Below are 15,168 nucleotides of genomic sequence, written 5' to 3'. Positions count from 1 at the left end.
GTCCCAGGACTGATCCCTGTGGAACACCACTGGTTACAGAGCTGCTGTTGGAGAGGGAGTGCCCTACTTTGACTACATATGTTCTATCAGCGAGCCAATTAGCAACCAATCTAACACTATAAGGGTTGATACCTAGCTGGGCGATTTTGTCAATGATGTCAGAGGGTCAAACGCCTTGGCTGCACAGTTTTCCCCATGTCCAGGGCCTCGGTGACTGTCTCAAATAAGTCTACCAGGTTTAACATGTACAAAGTCTCCAGTAAAACTGAACACAAGAAGGTGTTACCAAGCCAGCACAAAGGCAGTAAAAACACCGAGTAAGGACCATGAGTCCTAAGGAGTACCTAAACGGACTTTAGTATCAGTATTTAAAAGTTCCTGTACATGGCACCGTGCTACAGAAATAAAGTCAGAAAAAAGTTGGAACCCCCCCTCCGCCGAAAAAAAAAACACTCCTCGTAGAAGCCAAAACACTCAAAGACAAAGTTAAATTTTAATGTCATTCAAACTGGGCAAACAAAATTAACAGCCATCTGCGAAGGGTAAAAAGCTAGCTAGTTCATTGTTATGGCTGACATCCTAATACTGCTGGTTAATCACAAGATTACTTTTATGAGGGCCAGAGCAGAACTGGAAAACTAAAATCTGTGAAACAGAATGTACGGCCTAGTTTTCAATTCAGAACACACACTACCCTATACGCTATTTCTGCCTAAAGAACAGACAAAACGGTAACTCAGAAACTTGTTCGCCAATGACCTTCCAATATAAAAGCACGGGTCTCTATCTAAACTAAACCATGCCGCCCAATTTCACGTTTCCGCTCCATTAAAGCCAGTAAAACCTGCTAAGGCCCTTTTCACTTGAATGCGCTTCTGTATCCACAAACATAATTAAGACCCATCATATTAAATTACACTTCAGAAGCAGCGCGACTGGGGGCTCAATTCGAAACAGTTATACAGCTCATAGCGGAAGTGCCACATCCTACATTTTGATTGGAAAACCTGGCACGAGAAGTAACCGCCCATTGAGGGATCGGGTTATAATTCGCTTATGAGAATAGAAGTAAGAGTACTATTGGTTAATTTTATGGATGACTACAAAGGGATGACAAGACAGACCCGGTAGAAAGTTGCCACATTTGAGAAGGTGGATATTGCATGGTAACGTGGGCTTGTCCTTAAAGCAGGTGAACCTTGTCTTATGTTGCGTGTGTGATCTTGATTATAGTAAAATAATAATTGTATCATGAATTAACTTTTTGACAGCTAGGTTGCCAGAAATTAGGCTGATCGCTGTTATTATAAACTGTTTTTTTGCCTTAAATTTTGAGCATAAGTGTTGATGGTGGGTGAGGAAATTTAATGTGCTTACTGTCTGTATGTAATTTCATTATACCTTAGTATCTGTTGAAATAAGTCAAGTAAATACTCTTACTTCCACATTTTGCACTAATCTCTGCTAAACATCAAGGGGCATGGTTTGACGAGCTTTTAAATGTAATAAACTTAGTGCCCCCTCTTTCCCACGTATACCCTCCAACGCCATGCTCAGACTACAACGTGCTCTGTTGTGTGTGTGTGACATTTTGCCCATGATTGATCGACAGTTGACTTGAAGTTGCCAGTTGTATAGACAAATGTACATTTGTCTCTGTGTTTATTATAGCTACAATGCAAGGGCTGATTCAACTGTATTATTATTATGTATTTCTTTGAAATTATTATTCTTTAATAAAGAACGCACACTGCATTGTAGACTTGTTAGATTTGTTTGCCATTTATTGAAAAAAAAAACGTGTGGAAATAAGGCACGTGATTTAATGATACTCTATTATAAAGAAGCATTGGAGAATTTAAATATGCTGTATCCTTAATATGTCTCTAGCAGAACTGGCAACACGTATACTCACGTCGGTAATATGTACTGTTTGTATCTTTGCATGACATAGTTACCGAGTAATCCATGTAATTATGACAATGCTACAGGGCTGTCCTTAAAGTGAACTTTGTGGTATTTGTTACTTCACAGATTAATGATTAAATCTATACACCTGGCTGTGTCTCCTCCACTGTTCTAGAATTTGGGTGAATGGGTTAATGCTGTATTTTATCTTAAGATTTAATTGTTCGGTAACCGCATATAAAAATTGCATATTCATTTGGTTTAAAACATGAGTCTTAGTTGCATGACAAAGATCATGCATATGCTACTTGATGGTAGGAATTCTGTTTTGTTAGAAGTATGGTGGATGTGCTTGAGATTTCTCTGCAGAACAGTCGTAATTGATTTTTAGCACTTATTCTGCTACAGGCCCCATGAAGGCTCAGTGTCTCTCCAACCTAACACCACTCTTAAGTATTCAGCTGCGGTACCACCCTTAACATTCTTGTAAGAAAAGCGCAGTCCGGGTCTGAACTGTCTGCAAACAGCTACAGTTAACTTTGAGTGTGTCTACCTGTTTGAGCTAATATTCATTTTCCCTTGGAGAGCACTCTGCTTTGGCTTGTAAGCAGCCCCTCCCCCACCACACATACATACACACACACGCACACACACACACACACACACACACACACACACACACACACACACACACACCTTCCACTTTCTCTTATTCCTTTCTGTTAGCAAATAGTATCCATAACTGATCAATACTGTGTGTTTGTTAATTTAAACTATGACCACAGTAGCCTACTGATACAAGGTTATCCTGTTTTTCCACCTGAGAAATTAAGATATGACTTGGTTTCAGAGCAGTCCTTGGTCAATTGTGATTGTTTGTTTGTTTCTTAACACATACTTGTCTTTGCTTTGTGATTGCTCGTATGAGGGGGCTGGAAACAACTAACAGTGTCTCTACCCGCTTCGCTGACCACCCTGGCCCCTATTCCCTCCCACCTTTATTGCACTCAAACCCCTCCCATCTTTCCAATAGCCAACCACAGCGCTAACCCAACACTACCTCCTCCATCTTCCCACTACTATCACACCTCCTCAACTAACCTGTACAAGCATACCTTTCCTATGCTCACTGCATGCACTCTCCTTGCATATCTTACATCCTACCAAAGCTCCATCATTCCCCCTCTCAACCCCTACCACTGTACTACTACTCACACCACCACTCATGTCTCACCCACACTCAGCTCCCCTTCCACCAGCTCAAGAACCATTCCTGTGCACCTCCCACATATTCTACCAACTATATTACTCAAACATAAAGCATCCCTACAACTTAACATAGTAACCCTCCCACCATACCTATTACTCACAGAGCACAATCATAAAGTTTCCCTTATAAACAAACGCATTCAAAAACTGAGAACTAATAATCTCATGCATATCAAAACTAGCCCTAAGTGGAGACATCCACCCCAACCCTGGCCCTACCATCTCCAACCCCAATCCTCATAATCAGACTAGAAACCACAACTTCTCCCATATTACAGCCAATAGAAAGCCAAGTGACTTCCTTCTACTAAGCCTAAATATTAGAAGTATATCCAACAACGTCCATGAACTCCATGCCACCATAGACTTGTACTCCCCAGATATAGTCATCCTGACAGAAACCTGGCTAAAACCTCACATTACCAGTGAGCAAATACTCCCTACAGGTTACGGCATACTAAGAGTAGACGGGCTAAACAAAAAAGGAGGTGGTGAAGCTATAATATTTAAACAGCATCTAAACATCCAGATCTCAAAATCATCAGCTCCACAAATAGGCAATGAAGAAATAATATATACCAACCTCAAAATTAACCAAAACAAAACCATCAACATAATTGGATGCTACTTCCCACCTGGCCAACACATCCTTCCACTGGAAAACCTCCCCAGCTGGTCTACCCACCATCTCCCCCAAGAAACTATCATCTTAGGTGATTTCAATATTGACTGGCAATCCTGTTCTGGCAACAATCCAACCCATCATGTACACCTTCATGGCTTCACCCAACTAGTCCAGTCACCAACCAGGATAAATAAAAACTCCAGCAAGCACACTACCCTGGACTGGATACTAGTCAGTAAGAGCCCCCAGTCATATATAACAGGCTGCTTATCAGATAGCCTCAGTGATCACTCCCCAACATTCCTACTAAAAAAATACCTATACCAAGCTAAACCTGTCATCTACCGTCAAATACATAAAAAACTAAACTTTAACCCACTTACATTCATCTCATCCCTCAAAGAATGTAACTGGCATCCTCTAAAGTACCTCAGTCTAGATGACGCAGTTGAATTTTTTAATACTACCTTCCTGAACATCCTTAATTACCATGCCCCCATAAGATTTTCCAGAACCAAAACACAACCCTCCCCATGGCTACAGAAAACCACTAAGTCAGAAATGAAAAATGGGGCTAAAGCCTGGGAGTACTGGCGCAAAACCAAAACCCCCTCAGCTTGACAAATTCCTAGAACTATGCAATAGAGTCAAAAAGCTAATAAAACAGGACAAATTCCAATACTACCAGTCTGCCCTAGACTCCTCACAACACAGCCCCAACCAATTCTGGTCCTCCATAAACTCCATCCTCCACCCAGGTAAAGTCAGTACCCCTCCTCCTAACATCCCTCACTCCTCAGAAAATATTGCTACCTCATTCAACACACACTTCCCAAACCATACTATCACTAGCTAAACAACACAACCCCCCTCCCCTCCAACCCACACCTTCAACTAGTAATCTCTGCACTGCCTTCTCTTTTTCTCCTGTACCTACCTCCAACATAAAAAAAACTCTTAACTAAACTTAAATCCTCCAAATTAGCAGCAGACAACCTCCCAAGTGAATACCTACAAATCGCAGCTGATGCTCTGGCCTACCCAGTATCCATCTTGATTAACCGATCTCTGTCAGAAAGTTACGTTCCCACACTGTGAAAAGTATCGCATATAATTCCCTTCCACAAAGGCGGACCCTCCGCAGAACTAACCAATTACCGCCCCATAGCTATTCTCTCTCCACTCTCCAAAATACTAGAGAGATGCATACACTCTCAGGTCTCAGACAACCTCCTTTCCAGTACTCGGCATGGTTTCTGACCAAACCATAGCACCACCACTGCCTTACTCTCCTTTACTAATACTATCCTTCAGCATAAAAACAATGGCTATCTCTCCTCTGCTACTTTCCTAGACCTATCTAAAGCATTTGACATGGTCCCACACAAACAACTTATCTCTGTCCTCAATAACCTATCCTTCTCACAATCGGTCACCAACTGGTTTCAGAGTTACCTGTCTGACCACCAACAATCCTTTGTATGGCAGAATGACATATCTCCCCAACTACCTGCCTCCATAGGGGTTCCCCAAGGATCCATCCTTGGACCTCTACTCTTCTCTGTTTACACCAATAATCTAGCCTCTGCCACCAAACATGGCACACTCATACAATAAGCCATCTGCTCAGCCCAGTCCCTACCAAAACTGCAAAGTCACACAGGAAGCCTTTTCCTCTGTTGAAACATGGTTATCCGATGCCCAATTAATACTCAACCCAAACAAAACTAAACTACTCATCTTCCAACTCACCAAACATACTTAAAACAACTCTCACTTTAACATCACAGCAAAACAACACCACTATATACCCAACTGAACACACCAAATTGCTAGGAGTGGAAATAGACAATTAACTAAAATTTGACATTCACATATCCATGACTGTAAAAAAAGTCAACAAAAAAACTAGGAGCGTTGTACAGAAATAACCAGTTTCTCACCAAAGCAGCAAAGATTTCAATAGCAAATTCCCACCTTATCTCCACCCTACTTTATGCCTCTCCAATATATACCAACCTAAGGCAATATGATCTAAACAAGCTAGCGACCTGCTACAACAAAATCGCTAAATTCGCCACAGGGGCATCCTACCGTAGTCACCACTGTCTCACTTGCTGAACTGGGCTGGCTTGAACTCCCTCACCTCCTTCAGTTGTATCAACTCTCACTCGCCCACAAACTAGTAAACCATCTACTAAATGTCCCATCCCTTCAGAATCTACTCCAACTCTATCGCATCACCAGACCACTAAGATCCAGCAACAAAAATCACTTGCAGATCACTAAAGCCAATAACTCTGCTGGTGAAGCACTATTCTCTTGCACCATAGCCAAATTATGGAACTCCCTCCCACCCACAATTACCTCCATACCATCATTCACCCACTTCAAAACTTTACTAAAAGCGCACCTAAAAACATGCTGGCTATGCCCTTGCAACTCCCACTCTAATATCATCCACCCCATCCAACCACTACCTTTCTTTCCACTCCACTAACTACCTTGATTATAGCAAGCTCAGATGCTCATAAGCCTAGTGCTTATTATACAGCAGGAACTTCTCATTGTAACGTTTGTTAATGTCTGTTATGTACTTCACACATAAAGATTCTAGTTGTCTACTGATGTACTATGTTCTTCATCTGTAAATATGTTGTAAGTAATTGCTATGTTAAATTGTTAATCACTATGTAATCCAGTGTAACTACTGTCTGTTTATTTTACTGTGGAGCTTTTCTCCCCGGGCCTCCACTGAAAATGGACGTACGTCCAGTCGGACACTCTCGGTCAACAAATTTAAATAAAATAAATAAATAAATTCTGTTTTTGTTCAGAGTAATGGTGAGTGTGGAAGAGAGGTGAAGAAGAGAGTACAGGCAGGATGGAGTGGGTGGAGAAGTGTCAGGAGGGATTTGTGACAGACAAGTACCTGTAAGAGTGAAAGGGAAGGTCTGCAAGAGGGTAGTGAGACCAGCTATGTTATATGGGTTGGAGACGGTGGCATTGACAAAAAGGCAAGAATTTGAGCTGGATGTGGCAGAGTTAAAGATGTTAAGATTTGCACTGGGTGTGACGAGGGTGGACAGGATTAGGAATAAGTATATTAGAGGGTCAGCCCAGGTTGGAAGGTTTGGAGGCAAAGCCAGAGAGGCACGATTACGTTGGTATGGACGTGCTGAGGAGGGATGCTGAGTATATTGGAAAAAAGATGCTAAGAATGAAGCTACCAGGTAACGGGAAATGAGAAAGGCTAAGGGGGTTGGGGGGTGGCCTAATGGTTAAGGTGTTTGCCTTACAAACACAAGGTGCAGGGTTCGAGTCTCACAAGGGATAATTGGCTAGGCTTAAAATGGCTCGCAAGGGCAGTTAGCTTAGTACTAACCTATGAACCTATAAGATAAGGTTTATGGATATGGTGAGAGGACATGCAGGTGGCTAGGCTTAAAATGGCTCGCAAGGGCAGTTAGCTTGGTACTAACCTATGAACCTATAAGATAAGGTTTATGGATATGGTGAGAGGACATGCAGGTGGTTGGTGTGACAGAGCAAGATGCAGAGGACAGGAAGAAATGGAAACGGGTGATCCGCTGTGGCGACCCCTGACGGGAACAGCCAAAAGAAGATGATGCTTCTGTTTTTGTATTGAGCATAGCTCTCTTATTAGGCCAGTCATTGAATGTAAGCCCCCCCCCCCCACATGTTCCTTCCTAACCATCTTAATTAAATTGAGATACCTTAACCTTTGCTTACCAAAAGATTTTGAGTCTCTGTATCCTTGGCGACTCTCCCAGATTAAAAGCCCTGTTCACCTATTCAGTGTTGTATAGATTCCTGAGGGTTGTTTTTTGTTTTTCTTTGGCATGAATGACACAGCATTCTTTTGAACTCCTTCACCTAAATAGAATCAGAGGGAAAACAAACACCTGTCCTTGAGATTTTAACCAGTACTACCACCTCAGCATCACCAGATGACAGGACAAGTACATCACCTATAACCTGTTTGTGGAACAGGTTGATGTTACATTTCAGAGTACTTCCTTGGCAATCTTTAAAATCCATCTGAATGGCTAGATGGGTGATCGCAAATTTTCACCTACGTGCATGTTCTCTGTGTCTCTCTCCATATATATATGAGGAAAATCTACTTAATGGTGGGCATTTGGTCTTCCATCAATACTGGGTGGTGTGGCTGAGCTTCTTGATGGTCTCCTTGGCTGTGATTTTAGAAAGAACCCATCAGTCTTTGATTTGCATTTGTGTATAACCTTGACTGTGATGCAACTGAAAATGGTCAATTAATAGTTAATTTATCTAGTTATGCTGTATATTGATATGTTTTGGTGTAGGTAAGAATGAACATTTTTTCAGATTCAGATGTTTCTGCTGTTATTCAGGGTATCTTTTGGTGGCTTTTTAAGCATTACATAATTTAACAGTAGTGTTACAGGGAAAAAAATCTCTCCACCTCTCCAAAATGTGCAACAGTAGTTATTGCAATGTGAAATGGTTGGGTAAAATGTGGAAGCTAACAGTATAGCTAAAAGGTGTAGTTTTATACCTGTAAAAGTTCTTTTAAAGAATTAATACAAAAATTAGTGTGATTCAGTATTATTTACCACTGGTGTTTGTTAAATAAATTTGTACAGTGAAACTGTGGCAGACTTGTGCTGTGAAACAAGGGTATGTTAAGACTCCAAAAGAGAAGTGTTACGTTGCTGTACATTTCATTTGTTAGCAGTGAAGTTTAAAACTTGCACTTTTAAGTGTTCAGTCCTGCTATTTACTGTGCTGTTTGCTGATTGCACAATTTGTTTTTTTTTTATTTGCTGTGAAATATTTTCAATGGCATTTGTAGTGCAGCAGTGTTTTTTGTAATTCTTCAGCAAAGATATACTGTTATCCAAATGTGCTATAATAAGGTTGTTGCCTGTACTGTAATTTAGGATGTGGCTTTCTTTGGTGACTTGGTGAAAGAATTACAGAAATCATATATTTACTGAAAATGAAGTCTGCATCAGTGTCTACAGCTGAGTGATATCAGGACTGCATTGGTGGCGATGGGGGGAGATGATTTATAAAGCACTTAACGTACACACTTGCTTCAAGTGTATTCCTTGATTGTTACTTGACAAAATATAAATGCACTAATGTATAGATTTGGTTTCACTGCAGCTGTACAGGATAGGCACACCTGTAACCTAGCACCAATTATTGAGAAAATTTTACACAAAATGTTTAGTGGTTTGCCAGAGCTACTATCAGTATTTTAGACCAGGACCTTCTAGATAACTTTTTCTGAATTGGTCTGCTTTCCAGAAGTTCTGTTTAAACTTTATTGCCTTTATTTGGAAGTTTTATATATACCTGATGATCAGGCACACTTGTGTTAGGGAACTGCCAGGGACTTGTGTTTATTGTGCCAGTTAATATTAGATGCCAATCAAATACTGTTTGATAAAATATGATATGAAGCTAATCCAAGAATTACCAAATGGTGCAATGGCAGGATTTTGAAGAAAGTTAATTGGGCCAAGAGCAGTCTCCTGAAAACCAACACAAATGACTGAAGGGAATCTTTGGATACCAGGCCTTGGGCCCCACCTGCCTGATGCCCAGTAGTACATACAAGGGCCCAGTCCTCATACAGGGCACCATATTACAGGTTTGGTTGAATCCTGCCCAACTGAAGATAAATCAGACTGCCAAGCCCATGCACTCTCTCACTAAGCCCCCCCTACAAATTGATCCTGTCAAGTGCCATTCTGATGCAAGAGTATAAAATGTTACCCCCTCCCAAGCCTGTCTGACAGCATTTCAGTAAGTTTGCCTGCAGATTTCATACAAATATTGACATGCCCAAGTCTGCCTCATCCCATCTGTAAAGCCTGGGTGCCATTATATTGACATTTTTGTGCTGGACTACAGCTCTGTTCAATAACTGTCCAAGAAAGCTTCTGTCCGAATCTTAATCCTTTCTCATGCTTTCATTTATCTGGTTACCCTACATTTAACTCTGTAATCTCTGACCAGATCATTTAAACATTTAGCTCCTTTTGCAGTATTTGCACAGAAATGTACTCTGTTTTCTTTAATATAGTGCATCTATCCTTTTTGCACTTAATGTCCATATGTAGCAGTCTCCTAGCATAACCTTCCAAGACACCTTATGACTATCTCCATGTTGTGCACAACTATCACACCCATGCCTCTTCTTTTAAATCTCTGGTTGCTTCCCCATGACTCCCATCCCCACTGGCTCTGATACTGTATCTGGAAAACATTTGTTATCAAAATAGAGGGGTTGCAGTGGGATCTCTTGTCACTAGCGTGCACCATTTTAGCCATGGAGAGATTGGATGAAAACATGTATTTTATATCTGATGGAACTATTCAGAAAAAAATAACAATTTTTCTGTATTGATGACTTGCTCACAGTAAAGAAAAGAACATTAGTGGAATTTAGGAATTTTTTAAATAATAACAGTATATATTTGAGATAAACTTGTAGTTAAAGAAAAAAGCGATTAATGTGAAAATTACATAGAATGAGGACTTCTGTTATAGGAAAGCATTTGTTTCTGTGTACTTTTTTGATGGTGAAGATTCATTTTTTATATAGGGACACTATGCAAGGCTTTCAAGGTTGAATCTGCTATTTATAGGAAATATGTTTGTTAATGGGTATTTAATTTCTGTAGTGGACATCCATTTTATATGAGCATTATAAAGGAAGGCTTTCAAGGTTGATGTCTGACAGTAGTTGAAAAGAAAAAATAATTACTGATTACTGTGTTATTTACTGAATGTTATCTGAGACCTAGTCAGTTAGCTACTGAAGAAAGAGATGACAGATTTCAGCCTATACTGAAGACAGTGTTAAAAACTAGCATGCAATGTTAATACTTGTCCTTCAACCTTTCTCTGGATATCCATAGTATAAAAAGAATAAATGATAAAAATTGGAAAAGTTGCGTTGGATAAACTGGAATTTACACATGTTGTGGATGGTAAACCAGACATTATTAAGAGACAATAGCCTAAAATATTTGTTAGGGAAACTGCACAAAGGAAAATAGTTTGAATGAGGAAAGAGACATTTCCATGTGCGGTTTGTAGACTGTACAGATGTATTGATCTCTCTCCTTATTTTGAAGTACAAGCTGTGAATACAGGGCATCAGTTGTAGTTTTATAATTATAATGCTAGAGGGACTGCATATCTTGTGAAATCTTCTGAATAGCAGGAGCAGGAATTTTACAGCTTTTTGGAAGCAAGAGATGTACTTTAGAAATTGGCTCTGGGGGCATCTTTCCCACCTGGGTTAAATGAACACTTTAATATTGAATGTTCTTAGCGGTGTAGCATTTATTATACAGTGACCCTCCATTAATATTTTAAAATGTGCACACTGGACAGTGTGCCCGTTGTAAATTCCACAATATACCAACGGGAAAAGGTCCGCTCGCCCGGACTTTTTTCCGTTGGTATAAAGTGTCCAAAACCTTTTTTATTAAAAGAAAAAAAAAACGGAGCATCAGAGACTTTCTTTTCTCCATTGCTTCCATTTCAAAGCATTGATGTACTGGGTATGCATAGGAACACAAGTCCCATACGCATGCGCAGTACATCAACACAAGGAAGCAGTATACCACCACCGGCGGAAGAACAGTAACGCGCCGTTATACAAAGACATTATTTAAGAAAAGTAAGTATTTATTTTTTTTCTTTAATAATGTCATTGTATAATAGCAATAACTGACTCCATGGTTGTGGTGTACTGAAATTTACCCACGGTTGGCTTTATTTAATCACTCAGGCTTCGCCCTCGTGATTAAACCACGCCAATCATGGGTAAATCTTCAATATAGCACAGCATGTCATCGGCTATTGCTTAATTATTTAATAGCAACTGTATTTGCACTAACATTGAATATTATTGGCTGGCTGATCATGTGCTTTTTAATTGGAATGTTTAAATGCTTTTCTTAATGAAGCACATTTATTTATGAAGAAGTCTGTGTATTAAAAGTGAGGGACAGTTTTGAAAGTGCAACTTTGTGTGTGTATGTATGTTTTGTAGACGAGTTTTATATAGGCAAACAAATTTTAATTTAGAGAACCTGAACAGAAGTACAAAGAAGGTTCTTATCCAGTGGGTCTGCAAAGAATGATTCTGGTAGTTCTAGTCAGTTTACTTATGAGGTGCCTGCTGTGGAGACACTACTGGGAGACTTTCAGATATCACCTGGATTCCTGCTTCCTGTTCAGACTAACCTCCGTCTGAATGTGGAACACTTTAATTTCTGAAGGACATCTAAACATCTATGTAAAAAAAGTTGTAACCATCTTAAAGGTGCCCAGAGGGGGCTCAACAACATTCTATCATGTCAGCCAAATGCTCCCAACCAAATGGATATGAACAGGGAAACACATCCGATACCAGCAGTGGACATATTACAATACCAGGGGAGGGAATGAATAGGACATTAGCAAAGGTGATGTTCTACCTTAGAAACAATGTTAGTCCCATTGGAGAGTGCCAGAGTATTTTAACAGCATCTGAATTTCCACCTGCAAGATTAGAGTAGGAAGGTCAGGCAATAAGATAAAGTAATTTCTGTGTTTAGGATCTCTTATTTGACAGATATATCTTTCATTGGGACCATTCCAAGAATTTTCCAAAAAGGTATGTGTTTTTTACTTAGCAGGAGTGCTACTACCGCAAAATGTTGAATGATTTTAAGCTTTATTTGCAAAAGGTGAATTTATCTTATCTTCTTATTGGATGTGGCATACTTGGGAGTGTGGAAAAAACAGACATGAAGCATTAAAAATCTGTGTAATACTTCTCTTGTTAGTGTACTGTTTATTTAAAGATTATGCAAAAAAGAAGTTTGAAAATTTTTAAGCAATAAATTGACCAGATTGGTTTAAATTTCAGTGGTGAGAAAGTGAAGTTCTTGCTGAATTGCTTTAGATGTGAATTTTAGCAGCTGACAAAGGCAATGGCCTAGTAACTGTGCAGTGTGAAGATTAATAGAGTGCCTTTATTAGTAAAATAGCACTACTAATTGTGAAGAGACCAGTACCGTTATAGTTAAAATGGCTAATATGAAAATGGATTCACAATTGCTGGATATGTTGGTCGGTGGGGAAGCTGATAATGGTGTATATTGATCTTCAATCCTATTCTAGGTTAGAAATTTTATTCTGGAAAAATTCACAAGGATGCTGAAAATCCACTGGGCCAGCAGTAGCATTCCAGAGGTCAATGACAGAAGCCTTTGGATTTTTTTTTTTTTTTTTATAATAAATGAAATGATTTATGAGGTCCTCCATACTGTCGTTTTTCTTGAAAAATTTAAGAATGTAATTTAATGGAAGTGTTGTAGCATCAATAATAAACTATTCCTATGTCTTTGTTCATCTGTAATACACAATGAGTGCAGACCACAACAGTTGTCTGAATGTAATTTTAGGAAACATGATGTAAAAATGTACAAAAAAAATTTTTGAAGATGAAATTTACAATTATGGTGGTCACCACGAGGTCTCCCATGGTATTGGCATACACCAGTTTAGTCAAGGAGAGAATAGAAACAGATCAGAGGGAATTATTTAGAAAAAAAATATGTTTTTAGTCTTGCATTATTGTTTCTAAACAACTCATTAAGTCATAGGCAGACCTACATTAATAGAAAAGAAAACAAGCCATGTTAACATTTTCAGTTCCTTTCTTGTCTATAATCAGTCCAACATTACATAAAGTTGCTGAATTCCTGCCTCCTTTAAACCTTGCTCCCCCTCCTGAACATTATTCTACAACAATGTCCATTTATTTCTACATAATTTGCTCCTTCCCTTTTCTAAAGATCTTTAATCTCTTTACAATATTCAATACTTCAGATACAGTTTGTGTACACTTTGATTTCCATTTTCTAGTAATTGCTTTTTTTTGGCAGCCAACATAATTAAACTTGCCAAGGCCTTACTATGTCTAGGCAATTCAAATCCTGTTCCCAGCTCAAATGAATCCTTTCCATAGTTGCAGCAATTTGTTCAGCCAATATTTCTGACAGTGTACTTCGTAGAGAATTTTTTAAATCCTAACTCATTGCACTCTATAAAACATATGTTCTCAGTTACCCCTTTCTTCCCATCACACCTCCAACACTTGCTTTCTACCTAAGGAAGAATTCTTTGACTTCTGCTTGGGGTATAAAAATACATAGTCCAACACTTCTAAACAAAAATCTTAAACCTTCTAGACTTCTTTGCATACTTGGGAGCTATACATACGTCCTCCCCATTGTTCCCTTGTAAATTACTTTTTCCAGTCTCTCTTCCCAGTCTTTTCTCATCTCCTCTGATTCTTATACTTGTCATGTAAAATTTTGTATGCCTTACTAATTTTCTCTTTTTTAACAGCAGCTTCTGTTCTAGATTCAAGTAAAATTCTACCAGAGCAGCTCTCTAACTTTTTATGATTCTCCATTCCTTGCTGCTTGCCTATCCTTTGATAGCAAAGCCTGGTAAGGAAGACCGTCTCTAGCCTGTAGTCCAAACATCATCCTGACATCATCCTGACCTCATGCCACTGTTTTTTACCTTTCCCTTTCTAATTATTTGCTCCCAATACCTTTGTTCCTTTGCCAGTTTTCTCCAGTAAATTCAAGCTCCTTTTTGTAGTCATCCCTATTGGCAAAATCTAATTTCTCCATTTGTGTTGGCTTAGTTCTGAGAATATGTTCAACTATGTGAATATAATATTCTGCATGGTTTATGCTCCTTAAGGATATACATTAAAAATCTTACTTTCTCCTTATTTCTTGGACCCCCCCCCCTTCATCATCATCCCTTTCCACTTTGAATTATAACATTCTGCTTGTGCGTATAAGCCTTGGCTTTATAGCTCTAAAATATCCCATCAAATCAGGTAATCCTAAAGCACCTTGTTCTAGTGGAAGGATCATCTTATCTCACTAAACTCCTGTCCTCTTCATCTCCCTTTTATAAATTACTTCAACTCTATTAATTATTGTCCACAACTTCTCCTCTGTTTGACTAAAAATAGTTTTATATGCAGGTCAACCATAAAGGGACGGAAACATTTTCACTGCTTTTATCTTGCTATATGTGCAGTAAACAAGAGCTTCCCAATTTCTCAGCATTCATATTATCCTTTTAGTCTCTTCCCACATACACTCAGCTGCCATAAAGCTTTTTTAATCCATACATCTAAATATGTCATCTTATGCCCTCATAAATATGGGTATTGCTGGAACCAAATGTGTGTGTGTGGGGGGGGGGGTACATAATTAACAGCTATGACTTAATTTTGTTAATTTTATATCCCACATTTT

General features: G+C 39.1%; 1 protein-coding gene across 1 annotated transcript in view; it reads left to right on the top strand.

The window, feature by feature from the left end:
* Positions 1-1,079: 1,079 nt before the first annotated feature.
* The window catches only part of DPP3 (dipeptidyl peptidase 3), a gene marked incomplete in the record, with an annotated part of 784,135 nt that continues 770,046 nt past the window's right edge, over positions 1,080-15,168 (top strand). The window contains 1 exon segment of the mRNA XM_044078218.1: positions 1,080-1,192.

The sequence above is a fragment of the Protopterus annectens genome, chromosome 7.part0 (assembly GCF_019279795.1).
Source record: "Protopterus annectens isolate FY-2018-M chromosome 7.part0, PAN1.0, whole genome shotgun sequence".
Classification (NCBI taxonomy): Eukaryota; Metazoa; Chordata; order Ceratodontiformes; family Protopteridae; genus Protopterus; species Protopterus annectens.
The sequence above is the reverse complement of the archived record's forward strand: the minus strand, read 5'-3'. Positions and strand labels throughout refer to the sequence as shown.